This window comes from Diadema antillarum, unplaced genomic scaffold (assembly GCF_040938485.1).
Source record: "Diadema antillarum isolate AM-2024a unplaced genomic scaffold, OU_Dant_1.0 seq00000365_RagTag, whole genome shotgun sequence".
Taxonomy (NCBI): domain Eukaryota; kingdom Metazoa; phylum Echinodermata; class Echinoidea; order Diadematoida; family Diadematidae; genus Diadema; species Diadema antillarum.
The window spans coordinates 170308-185149 of NW_027271366.1; positions in this window are offsets into that span (position 1 = coordinate 170308).

Sequence of the window (14842 nt, forward strand, 5' to 3'; positions counted from 1 at the left end):
TTTGTATCACTGGAAAACTGGAGAGGGAAAAATTTCACAAGCTTTTGTTTGATTTGTGAGGGCCATTACAATGTTCAGAGACAATAGCAACACTCTTTCCACTACTGTTTAGAAATGTATGTTTTGTGCAACTTTACATTAAACTCAACATGTGGGCCAAACATTGTTTTAATGGCTCGAAAACTGGGGAAGAAAGCTGTTCTTAAAGCCCTTACATAACTTTGAGGGCAATTAGCGCTGTTATCACGGCATCACACTTTGCAGTGAGCTGAACATGTAAACAAAACTTCTTTTGAATCGATGGAAAACTTCAGAAGTTCAAGAGATGTTTTACCTTGAAGTTGTTGTATATGACTTGCACTGTTGCAAAAGTGGTAGTGACATGACATCATATTTCTTCGTCACTCACAGGACTGCACAGAGTAAAAACACCTTAGGCCTTTGTGGAAGTGAGAGCTTATTGCAAGTTGTCTAATATTAGTTTAACTTGACCATTGAATAACTTAGTTTTGTAAACTTATTAATCACCCTAATAATGCCAGTCTACATCAATAAGGCTTTTAATAATCATTGCACAATGATGGAATTGCACAGTGTGTTTTCATCGCCCTTGTTTAAGCGTATTGAAATGTAAGTCTGACAATGGTACATGTATTGCCAGAAATGTTTGAGCTAGAAAAATGGAGAATGGCACATGTATCATTGCAATAAGTTGTACTATAGCTGCAAACAAGAAATCATGTTACTGTGCAATTCTGAATTAAGAGCAATGTGAATGCAGCAGTCAGCGTTCTGAGATAGCTATTTTTTTCCTATGCAGTCGTATATATGCTACTGTATAAGTGCTGCATGGTATTTTAATCATACATATTTTAACTGCTGATCTCCCCCCTCTGCACAAAATTATGTTTGTTTGTTTGCTTGTTTTTTATCATACGTCTATCTGTATCGATGGATAACATTTATTACTGGACTCAACATCTGAGAGTTTGAGTCAGCAAATTGTTATACATGTAGTTGTATTTGCTACATTGTAGGCTACAATTTGCCACTTGCCCTTATCAGTCAAAGTAATTCAATGTTCATTCATTTGTATCTTCCTGATTTATTGGTAACACAATTGTATATTTCTTGCTTATAAGTCAATTCTGGAAAGTAATATGTGTAACCAAAATTACATGTACTCTAGCCTTGAACCTTTTATTTTTTTTCTTCCGCACATTTTAACCAGCACATCTTCTTGTAAAGAATGCCTAAGGTAGGAAAATGGACAATGTTGAAGATGAGATCTCCTGTAATGATATTACATTTTTAAGGTATACAATAGATAAGGTTCACACACAGTTGGAATTTCAATTCAAATGACTGCTTTGCCACAGTATTTTACAGTGTATGCAGTGTCTGATTAATCTGGATTAGGACCAGTAGCACATTTAGTGCATCTCAAAGCACCCCTTCGGATGCTGGTATGATCATTTCAATTTGGCATTTTTCAAAATACACTGTATGTTTACAGTAAGTGTTTATGTACCTTTGTACACAAACTCTAACTGTAAACATTGCTTGTAGAGTATGTTAGATTGCAGCAATTTCCTCTCTGAGGTTTGTTTGTTTGTTTTTGCAACATTTTTTGGGGAAATTGTAGTGGTATAGGTAGTTGTCTCATGCAAATTGTAATGGTAACTCGTTGAGCTGAACTTATTGTAGATGTTCAAGTTGACTGAATTTATTCATTGTTTATGTGGAAAAGAAATGGAAGTTGATGTTTTTTTGTCACTTTGTGTGATACTTTTAAGAACTATGACATCCATACTGCAGTATGTATATATGAATTGTACAGCACAATTATGATATTGCTTTTCCTACTAGTTTTGCATTTTTTTTTGCATTTTTTTGACAGTACAATTGTATTGAACTAATTGAAGCATACAGCTGTCATGATATAGAAAGACAAATCAACAACTTGAACCGCTTTGTACCATCTTATCTTTTTCTTTTTTGATGATGGAAATAAATAAACTATTGAATTGACTTTAATTGTGATCAATGTGTCTATATTTTAGATTTAATTTAATGACTTGAATATATCATTATCTTTATTCTTGTCACGTTTTTATTTGTGAATCAATTATATATATTGTAAATAAGTGTGATTCCCTTACATCTGGATGGTAATTACATACCGTTCACGAAACAAGAGTGAATTTTTCAAGGGCCAACCAGAAAAATATGTCAGCACAATATTTCATGTGTTTGAGAAACCACAATGCTAGAATTCCACTACCAAAGCCTTAGAAAAGCACTCAGAGAATACAGACCTCCACCAAGCAGTACTTTTTCACCCTTACTGTGATTTCCACCCTTACTGTGATTTCCACCCATTGTAATAATTACATAAGTATGCGTAATATGCTGTAATTAAATGACTATTTCCAATGATCAAGAATCCTACAACCACGTAACCCCACCCCCTCCCCCCCCCCCCCCCCAAAAAAAAAGGGGGGGGGGACTTTGATCCAGGCAGTGATCCGAATTAATACCAAAATATGGCATTTCTTTTTTCTATCATTATTAACTTTATTTCTTAGAATATAGTGTTATTCGATTCATATCTAGTAATTTCTGTAGTTACTTTAGAATATAAAAAAAGCAAGCTTGAACATACATGTACTTTTCAAACCAACGTCGCAAAAAAAAAAAAAAAAAACAGTCACAAGTGACTTCATTCATGGTGACCGTTCTTTATGATGAACAGGTACAGGTGCCGTAATGTACGATGTACGCATGCGCACGGTGTAAATCGTAGGCCACAAATCGCACAGTGTGCGGTATACATCGCAGCACCTGCGACAGAGTGCAACAGGCTGCGATATCGCATATTGTCGCAGCGCAGCGCATCGCAGTAAAAATCGCACAGTGTGAGTCCGCCCTAAGGTGCAGCCCCACGATAACGTTCTGGTTCATCGGCTGCCTCTCCCTCCCCATCTTTCCCTTCAACTTCATGTGCCTCCTCTTCTTCTCCGCTATCGTCAGAGCTGCAGTCTTCATCATCATCATCAATGTCGAAGTTTACCCGTATAGGGGAAGACATTATGCTCGAGGTACCAGGTATCTGTGCAAGCTAACTTAGTGATAATGTACGTGGTATAATGCGTACATGTCGACAGTCAGTGGGTCGACCGGGAGCGCACATCCCGCGGGGCCGGCCCGGGCCTGGCCGGGCTAGCGCTAGCTATCGTGTACGCGCGTGTACCAAGCTAGTAATCTGAGTGCTTGTGCTGAGCGGCGTCTGCTAACAGACAGCAGCACAACTCCGTGCTTATACGTCATCAATCGGTTCAGGGGTGTTGGTCACGTGACTATCTTTTTCGCAAAAGCTGCAACGGGGTCCTCCAAAAATGTGATATTTGGGGGAGTTTCTAGAAGCGATAAAAACCGGAACGACACTGACAACATATTTACATTGATAATCATGACATATATTTTACATTTCTTTTGCATATCAAAACATTTTGCAAGCATTTTATTAGGTCTTTAAGGAAAAACCATGCCTCCGCTTGGAAAAAGACAGGACAAATCTCGAAAACCAAGAAAGGGAAAGTCATCGGAGAGTGAACGGAGAAGGGAGAAATCCCCCGCAGCGGGTCCCGGGCCCGAAGATTCGGACTCCAGCTCGGACAATGAATCACTTTCAGCTGTTAAATCAAGCGAGTTAGGCCATGGCAGTACTCTGAAACATCCGCCTGTACCGCTTTCGGCAGGACAATCAAGCGAATTCAGCCTGGACAATTAACTCTTTATGTGCCATGGTGGAAACCCCCTGTGTGCCACGTTATTTCGAGACACGAAGGTAGTCACGCTTTGAGAAAGAATTCTGTTTTTCCAATTTGTATAACTTCTACAACTTTCTGTTAAGACGGGCATAATAGTAGGCAAAGTTTACGAGGAATGCCAAGCTTTGTTTCGATATAAATTGTATGACGAATCTATTTTCAATTTTTCTCTTGAATAACCAGTTGCTATATTACTGTAAAGGCATGACTTTTGCACATAAAACAGTGACAGAAACATAGAATGTACGAGCACATCTAATTGGGAACACCGCTTGATAGTCAATCACCACATAGAATACAAGCCGTATATGAGGGGAACAAAAGCACGAGAAACGCTTTCATTGTGCCACGGGATTAGCAGTGATTAGCGATTTATCGATCGGTTTTGGCGGCTTTGTTTGTTGAGCAGAATATGTGAAGTTGGCACACCGTCGCGGTCGACTGAGTCGGACGTGCGAACGTGGCACATAAGGAGTTAAATACCCTCAAGCACTCCATTGAACGACAAATTGCTCTTTCACTGCAGTCACCGGACCTCGTTGAAAGAATAAGCACTGAATTTTTTGACGTTATCGCCGCACAGCTTGAGGAACGAATCAAGTCGAAAGTTTACCAAGCTGTGTCACTTGATCTGAAGAAATGTGAGCGTGAATTACGATCTGCACCACAAGAAGTGACAAATGGAGAAGCAAATCAAAAGACTCAGAGATGAAAACAACGACGCCGAACAGTATAGTTTGCGAAACTGTTTGCGGATTTATGGAGTCCGGGAACAGCCAATTGAAAACACCGACAAACTTGTCTTGGACATCTTCAACAGCAGACTTGGCCTCAATGTACCCACGGATACGATTGACCGGAACCATATGATTACACCTCGTCAGAAGCAGGATGGAGACAAAGTAGATCCCCGCAGTCGTGATCGACACCAACAGACATCGTACGCCAGCGCCGTCGGAACTACGCGAAAACCGAGAGTCATCATTGTGAAATTCAGCCGATACAATGCGAGGAATGACGTGTACAGGGCGCGGACACGACTGAAAGACCTGAGCGGACCAAAACTCTTCATCAGAGAGGACCTGACGTCGAAAAACGCAGCGCTGTACTGGAAAGTCATCGAAAGCAAGAAAGCAAAGACATGCTGGACGCAGGATGGAGATATCTTCGCTCTGAACCAGGATGGCAGAGGATTCGGATTGTGAACGAGCACGACATCGAAAAACTGTAAGACACGACGTCACATTCTGGTTGTCATCTAGTTATCACACTCATTGTTAGTCAGTGTCGGTTATCCCTGCCTACAAATGTATCTTGTCGGAAAGAAGTAAAACATGATCACAATGCTTTATTATGTGTATCTTGTAATAAGTGGGTGCACTTGAAGTGTTTGCGAGCATCATACGACACTTTCATGTCCGATGTAAATTGGATCTGTGATGCATGTCTTCTTGCCGAACTCCCCCAACCCGAAATGGAATATGATGCCGATTTCTCCACATCAACAAAGCATAAATATACTGAATACGATTGTCAACAGGTAAAGAAAATTTTTGAAAAACTTAAATCATGCTCTGGTATTAATATCGCCCATTTAAATGTATGTTCATTGTTGAGGAATATAGATGAGATAGACGCTATATGTTACTCAGTGAAAATATGCACATGTTAGCACTGAGTGAAACTCGGTTAGATTTGTCTGTGTCTGATTCAGAAATAAGTATAGACGGGTATCATTCTGTGCGGCTGGATAGAAATAGAAACGAGGGAGGTATCCTTGCATATATCAAAGAAAATGTTCACTTTAACATCAGGAATGATTCATTTGTAGAAGGTTTAGAGCTGATGTGCTTAGAAAAAAAAAAAAAAAACAGAAGCCGTTTTTTGTTGCATACTGGTATAAACCACCTGATTCACCTATTGCAGTTTTTGAAAATGTAGAAACTCTGCTTCAGTCCTTGGAATCTACAGGAAATAATGTTATCTTATTTGGAGATTTAAACTGCGATTTCTTGAAAGTTACACCTTCTTGTCATACTAGGAGAATGAAATGTTTAGCCCAAGATTTTGAATTAACACAATACATCTTATGTAGATAATCCAACCAGGGTGACCTCAACAACTGCAACTTTAATTGATGTGTTATTTGCTTCGAATGACAAAGCAACATATTGTGATGTCATTCCCCTGTCATTTAATGACCACTTTATGGTGGTTTGCTCTCTAGGTAAGACTAAGATACCTTCTAGCCAACATAAATACGTCAATTGCCGTGGTGATGTGAAAAAGATCGATCTAAACAAATTCAAGACTGATCTAAGTCAAGTAAAATGGGACGATGTTTTGAATGAATCTGATCCTATTAATGCTTTTGATGTGTGGTTTGGCAAATTCAATGCTGTGTTACATAAGCATGCCCCATTGAGAAAGAAAAGAGTTAGACAAAAAGATACACCGTGGATGAATGCTGATAATTTGGACAAGATTCGAGAAAGGAATGCTGTGAAGAAAAAAACAATTGCATCCAAATCTGAAGATGATTGGAAATTGTACAAAGAAATGAGAAATTGTGTCACGGATGCGGTACGAAAAGCAAAACGTTTGTATGTATCAGAGAACATTTTCGTCTAATAAAGGAAATTCGAATGCAATGTGAAAATCCATAAGACGTATCTTACCAAAGAAAGGTCATGCAAGCTCTATTCAAAAATTAATCATTGATGGAAATGATATCACAGGTTTAACAATCATAGCCTCAAGTCTCAACAGTCATTTTTTTTTTCAGTTTAGTTGCGAAATATAAGGAAAGTAGAAAATTTGGCAACAACATGAAGAAATATTTGTCCTGGGTTAAATCGACGTTTGCTTTAACTCTTTATGTGCCATGGTGGAAACCCCCTGTGTGCCACGTTATTCTGAGAAACGAAGGTAGTCATGCTTTGAGAAAGAATTCTGTTTTTCCAATCTGTATAACTTCCACAAATTTCTGTTAAGCTGTACATATTAGTGAGCAAAGTTAAAGAGGAATGCCAAACTTTGCTTCCATAAACAATGTATAACAATTCTATTTTCAACTTTTCTTTTCAATAACCAATTGCTACATTACTGTAAAGTCATGACTTTTGCACATAGAATAGTGACAGAAACTTAGAATGTACACGCAAATCTAGTTGGGAACACCGCTTGATAGTCAATCACCACATAGAATGCAAGCCGTATTTGAGAGGAACAAAAGCGCGAGAAACGCTTTGATTGTACCGCGGGATTACCAATTTATCGATCGGTTTTGGCGGCTTTGTTGAGCAGAATATGTGAAGTTGGCACGCCGTCGACTGAGTCGGACCTGCGAACGTGGCACATAAAGAGTTAAGGAAATATCAGAAGACGATGTTTACAAGTGTGTTAACGGTATTCCTAGAAACAAAGCGACTGGTCTAGACGAGATCCAAACTGGTATATTGAAAGATTCAATAGAGTACATTGTCGAACCTATCACCCATATCATCAACCTGTCGCTGAAAGCAGGCAAAATCCCAAATATTTGGAAACGAGCTCGTGTCACCCCATTACATAAAAGGTAGAGATACCTCAAACCCTTCTAATTACAGACCAATCTCCGTTCTACCTGTTCTCTCTAAAGTTATGGAGAAAGTTGTTTTCAATCAAGTATATGCTTATCTCTCTGAGAATAACCTCCTAAATAAACATCAGCACGGATTTCGTCCAGGCCATTCCACTCAAACTGCACTTCTTTCATTGACCGATGACATTTCGAAATATGTGGATAAAGGTTATGTCGTAGCGATTGTCACACTCGATTTACAAAAGGCGTTTGACCTGATATCCTTTGACATACTCTGAGAAAAATTGACTTTCTTTGGATTTGACTCCACTGTTGTGAATTGGTTAGAAAATTATTTCTGCAAAAGAGAGCAACTGACTGTACTAAATGAATGGCAATAACTCTACCAGCCAAGCAGTTCTCAGTGGCGTGCCTCAGGGCAGCATTCTCGGGCCGTTGTTGTTTATCCTTACGCTAAATGACATACATGTATATAAATATGTTAAGAATTGTTCCCTTTCACTCTACGCGGACGACACTTGTTTATGATTTGCCGCCAAAGACCCAAGAGTATTAGAAAATGTTATCAGTGATGATTATTTTGAAGTCGATGTCAAAAGTCATAAGTCGCCCTGCGTGGTTGACATGCTCTTATTTTGTGCTCTGACATTTTGTGTTATTTTCACTGTATTTCTGTGAAATATTGGATTTTCGAGTGTATCATCCTATTTTGTAATGTACATGGATACAGGTGGCCAAATCTGGAACTGTGTTTTGCTGTATTTGGTGAGATATTTTATATATTATTTTTTTTTACAAGTTCTGATTTGAGCTACACTGAATTTGTAAACCATTTTGTGTACACAGTGACTATGCACTTCAGTTTCATCTGCGCCTTATTCATGTTCGCTCAACTCTAACTGAGTGCCCGCCATATTCTAAGTCATTGTTACTCTGGTAGTATATTGGATCTATTGAGACTTTGGCTCATCATTCACATTGTATCTGTTTGTCAAGTCTCAACCACAAACTATCATGTACGTGTACAAGGGTATTCAGGAAATAGAGAGCCCTTTCTTCATAGTAAATACTTCAGATACCGGCTGCCATACTACAAGAATTCCTCTGCAGCATTTCAGCTCAATTTACTGAAAGCTGGAGGTGTCGCCCCTAACCCAGGACCAACAGCTGAGTATTCTCACTTGAGCTGTCGCACTCCAATACATTCTACATCCTACAATAGACTTGGTACTGGGGAACGCATTGTATACAACAGGGAGATTCTACTGCTGTGCAACCCTGCATGGAGACAATTGAGTCTGGAGACAGTGACTATTGATTTGCCCAATTTTCTTCATAGAACAGGCAAGAACAGGGGCATGCTCTATGAGAATGTATGGAGAAGAATCAAAGAGCTAGGTGTTCAGACACATCTTCGAGGGAAGAGATGGGGACGTCGGAAGAATGTTAAGACACGGACACGAGTGAGCACAATACTAAGTGCCCCTTCATTGTCACATAATATACCAGTGATCACCTCATCATGTAGGAAACTGACCTACAAGAAACTGAGAGGGATGAACGTCGACAATCTTAAAGTCGTGCCAAATTTAAGTAATTCTTTTGTAGAGTCCAATTGTAATGTCTGTTTATGGAATGCACATTCTGTCAGAAACAAAACAATATGCATTGTTGAATATGTTCACGAACATGACTTCGATATCATATTTATCACAGAAACGTGGCTTAACCCCCAGGACGATGTGATAATTGGGGAGTTGACTCCTAGAGGGTATTCTTTTATAAATTCACCACGAAATACAAGTACACGTGGGGGTGGAATTGGTGTATTGTACAAGTCTACTCTTAAGTTGATGATGAAAAATTCTGTTCCGTCTTTTTCCACATTTGAGTATGCACACATTACTAATTTGTTATGTTCGGTCAATTTTGTCATTGTGTATAGACCACTACCCTCTTCAGTAAATAGACTCATATCTTCTAAGTTTCTGAACGAATTCGATGAATTTGTAAGTGAGATATCTTTGTATCCGGGAAAATTGGTGTTATTAGGAGACTTCAATATCCATTGGGAAGACATGTCTAAAAGCGATGTCCTTCATATGAATAATAGTACAGCATCTGCTGGGCTTATCCAACACGTCCAAGGTTCAACTCATAATCTGGGTCACACTTTAAATTTAGTTTTTACCCGAGACGATTTAGTAATATCAGATTGTAATACATTTGAAACATGTATCTCTGATCATCATATGATCCGTTTCTCACTGGCTTAACAGAAATCAGAGTTAATTTTTATTACTTCTTCATTACGCAATTATCGCAAAATTGATAAAGTTCAATTTGCTCATGCTTTGCAGGTATTAGTGTCGTCTCAACCCGCTGGATTAGATAGCGAGTCCTTGTTTGATTGGTATGTTTCTGGAGTTACTAAGGTACTCGATACCTATGCTCCATCTGAGACAAAATCTCGCCCTTTGAAATCACGTATGCCTTGGTTTAATGAGTCTACACTTGTAGCTCGCCAACTTCGCCGTAAAGCAGAACGAAAATGGCGGAAAACAAGACTTGATTCAGATCGTAAACTGTTCATTGCAGCAAATAAAAATGTATGTCGGGTTATTAATGTCTCTAAAGAGAAATTTTTGAAAGTCAAGTTGAGTTCATACACTGTCAAGGAGGTATATCGCATTATCCACTCACTTTTGAATAAGAAAGCAAGTTATCTCCCCTTGTATGATTCTGTATCCATATTAGCGAATCAATTTTCTTTGTTTTTTGTCGGAAAGATAAGAAAAATTAGATATGAAGTAGATGCGTGCAACAGAATCACTGCAAACCAGTTTTGTGATACTGTAGACGTAAATATTCCTCTTTTTGAGAATTTTCAGTTGCTTACACAATTAGATTTATCCAGAATCATTATGTCATCTGCTACTAAATCTTGTCAACTTGATCCCATTCCAACATGGCTCCTGAAAGAGAACCTCAATCATGTATTACCATTGCTTACAAACATAGTCAATCAATCTCTTTCCACAGGTGTTTTTCCCAAAGGAGCACACCCGGCAATAGTAAAACCACTTTTGATGAAACCCAGCCTGGACCAAAACGAACTTAAGAATTATAGACCAGTGTCAAATTTAACATTTCTAGGTAAACTTATCGAGAAAGCAGTTGGAAGCAGTTAGTTCATCACATTCAGTCTAACAATCTTTTTGATTCTTTTCAATCTGCTTACAGGTCTCGGCACAGTACTGAGTCAGCTTTAGTAAAAGTGAAAAATGATATCATGTTTGCCATTGATTCAAACAAGGTTGTTTTTGCTGTTCTTTTAGATCTGTCAGCCGCATTTGACACGATTGATCATCAATTTTTTCTTTCCCGTTTATTTAAACGGACAGGTGTTAGGTCAACAGTTTTGTCCTGGTTTCAGTCATACCTTTTGGGATGGTCTTCTCAAGTTGACATTCCCGGTAATTTGTCAAACCCCACATTGTTAGAGTTTGGACTTCCCCAGGGATCAGTAGTAGGACCCATAGGATACTCAGTTTATACTCTTCCAGTTGGCGAGATAGCCCAACATTATGATGTTAATTACCATCTTTATGCTGATGATAATTATACAGTTATATATTTTTTATGACCCGAAGACTCCAGGAGCTTCTTTTAATGCCATCACTAAACTTCAAATGTGTATTTTAGATATTAAGAAATGGATGGTAGCAAATAAGTTGAAACTGAATGATTCGAAGACTGAGTTTTTTGTTGCAGGTTCATGGTCATGCTTCCCAACTTGCAAAGCTTCAAACTTTACAAAACAGGTGTCTCCGCTTAATCCTGGGAGTTGATGGTCGCTTCAATAGAGAAGCTCTGTATACGAGTACCACCGATGTCAAACCATTGAAAAATCGACGGGAGATTCAAGCTTTGACAATCATCTTCAAATTGCTCCATAACCTCGCCCCTGATTCACTGTCTTCCAGGATTCAGTTTAGATCTCAGTCTTATTACAATCTCCGAAACGATAACACCACTGTTGTTCTCTCAAAACCACGAACCATTTTTTTTTAAAGAAAAAGCGCACTATATTCAGCTTCTAAGCTCTTTAACGGTCTCCCTATGAGTTTCAGGACAATTAATGACATCAAATTATTTATAACAGAAATGAAGAAAAGATTTGTATCATTGAAACAATTTTTATGCAACTTATATCCAAGTGTTAATTTTGTATAATCAAATATTTGCTCACAGAACAGGTGTGTCAATTCATTTGACGACCCCCCCACCCCTTTCGTTACAGGCTCGTCTGTTATTTTCAAACGTTTAAATCTGTTTGCAATGTGATATTATTATTGTAAATTTCTTCAAACCTTTGTGTATTTCTGTATAATTCTTTTCCTCAATTCTCATTTTGATTTCTTGTGTTAATTGTATATACTTTTTATACACTTTGCATACTTTGTGACTTTTTTCTCTCTTTTTTTTTTGGCGTTCGTTTGTAATTATTATGGCTTTTATTTGTATTTCTCTTCATTGTATGATTTCTATGTTTTTGTCATCATTTCACGGCCTTGCTGAAAAACAGCTTTTAGCTGATAAGAAGCTTTTTACCGTGGTAAAATAGATAAACTCAACTCAACTCATTTACAGCGCCTCTGCATGAGTGAACGCTTCATATAACTGTGTGTTGGCTCTGTGTGTCACGCACGTTTTTCGAGAAGAACTTGCGTTATTGTAATACAATGTACAATAATCTGAAATCAAGTAAAGTTCCTTTTATTGTTTTGAAGGTTCTTTATTACAAAAGACAGATTCTGATAAACCTAAATGTCCATTAGTTCGGAAATGAAATAGGATGTGTTATTTGTTCCCTTGTTTCATTGTTTTTTGTGATATATTGTATTTGTTCGGTTATAACGAAAGAAAACTGCCGCTCCCGAGCATTTCGTTATAACGGGAGTGCACTGTACTACGAATCAGGGGCATAGAATCCGTGCATCAAAACTCTTTCGGAAAGATATGGGACATTAAAAGGCGCCTCATACTGCGTGCGTTTTAGAAATTCATTGGATATCGTAATCTTAGACATAATCATTTCCTACTGTGTTACACTTGAGAGATCACTAGAAAGGCCTATATTTGTTGATAAACCTTGCTTCTGCTGTTTTCCTGTTTATATTGTTATCGCGTTGTTATGCTAGTCACGTTTCGTCAAGTCAATCTTTTACATGTTGTCTTTCTGCTGCCCCGTCTTGTTTCATATTTGTTCGTTTGTTTGTTTGTTTGTTTGTTGATTTGTGTTTACGTGTCTGTTTGTCCCTATGTATCGTAGTGGGCTTCCCAACGTTTTGATGTTGTTATTGTTTCAACCAATTTTCAATTGATCTTATTTTTTTCCAATTGTGGCCCACTCTACAAAAGAATTATATATATATATATATATATATATATATATATATATATATATATATAATATATATATATATATATATATATATATATATGATTATATATATATATATATATATCTATATATATATATATATATATATATATATATATATATTATATATTTTGTCTTTCAGTGGGTCCCTCCGTTTTTCGCACAATAAATGACAAACATTTTATTCTGTAGTTTCTGAATTTGGTTTGGATTGGTTTGGTTGTTTTGTGCCTTTTCCAAAATCACACATAATAAAAGAATATATGTATTAAGAAATTACACTACACGTCGCGTAATAAGCTAGCTTACTGTCTTACACATAATATAAACGTACATACATAATATTATACTATGAACATGACAGTATTCAGTGTATGAGACGTATAGCATAATGTCACTCACAAAAAAAAAAATGTTTGGAAGGGAATCGTGGAATTTACAGTTGTAAATTATGTAAATAATAACTGATCATTCATTCAGAATATTTCATGTCGTTATAAAAAACGAATTTCAGAAAAAACAAACAAACCAGGAGAGGGGTTTGAATGAATTGATTTTAGAATTAAACACTTTTAGACATTATAAAAGTAGAAAAACAGGAGACTGCGATCAAGCAGCAGCTTGAAATTCGAAAATTAAATTCGGTTTACATAACCGTATAACGGACGTGTCTACAAGATAGAATCAATCAAATCCAAAATATCGTAGTAATTTGTGAGGTCAAAAGGAACAGAGGGAAAATTCAAAATAGTCAACGTTTGTTTGTTTTCAATAGGCATTCTTTACTTTAATACTGTGCTGTGCATGGCATAAAATACTTTTTTTTATTTATTGTTTTGGAATACAACAATTTATTGGGCTTGTTTTTAGTGTATTTATGGGTCACGTATATGTCTGTTACATATTTCTGTTCACAATATTAATTTAAATATGATCATGAATCATATTATGTCAAGTTAGATATTGTAGGAAAAGAGATCAGGGCGACAAGTAATGGGAGGCTGTGGCATAGTTGATAAAACTCTCGACTCCCGAATTCGATTCCTCCCCAGTGCTAATGTCCTTGGTAAAGATGTTTTACCCACCAGTCCTGTCCATATCCCTCTCGACCCAGGTGTACAAATGGGTACCAGTCCTGGCAAACCCTAGGGTAATAATAATGACAGGTCCCACTGGTAGAACAGTGGCAACACTGAAGAGGCTACCCATGATAAAGTAGACCAGTTGATGATGATAATGATTATTATTTTATTACTATTATTATTTTATTATTATCATCATTACTCTTATTATTATTGTTACTGTTGTTATCAATATTATAATTATAATCATTTGTATTATCAGTATTATTATCACATCATTATCGTTGTAGTTTGATCTTCCGTTTTTATCACATTTAAATTCTGTACTTGATAAATTGATAGCATTGTGTGTACGTAAGCATCAAACAAAGTCCTTCAGAATAGTTGGCACTGTTTGTACAATGTATTAGATCGGTATAAGAAACAAAAATAACTACAGATTTGATGCATAAATTAAGGTTGATTTTGCGGATGGAATTAATTGTATACACTTATGCGAGAAATTTATGCCATATGAAATAGATATACTATACACATGTCTCACCACTTTTTTGTTTCTTTCTTTCGCATGGAGAGTTCGGGCCACTAAAGTCGTTTTCAGTGACCTTAGCTATTTTCTTTTTATATTTTGTTTTATCTTAGGCCGCCGGAAAATTATATGTATATATATATATATATATATATATATATATATATGTGTGTGTGTGTGTGTGTGTGTGTGTGTCTGTGTGTCTGTGTGTCTGTGTGTGCCTGTGTGAGTGTGTGTGTGTGTGTGTGTGAGTATGTGCACGCGTTTACGATGCTACTAAAAGTGTACTTCAGGTTGCCGTATGCCATTTTCTGTTGTTTTTGTTTGCTCTCGACCGACTAATCGAGGGTAAATTGGTGTCCATGACAA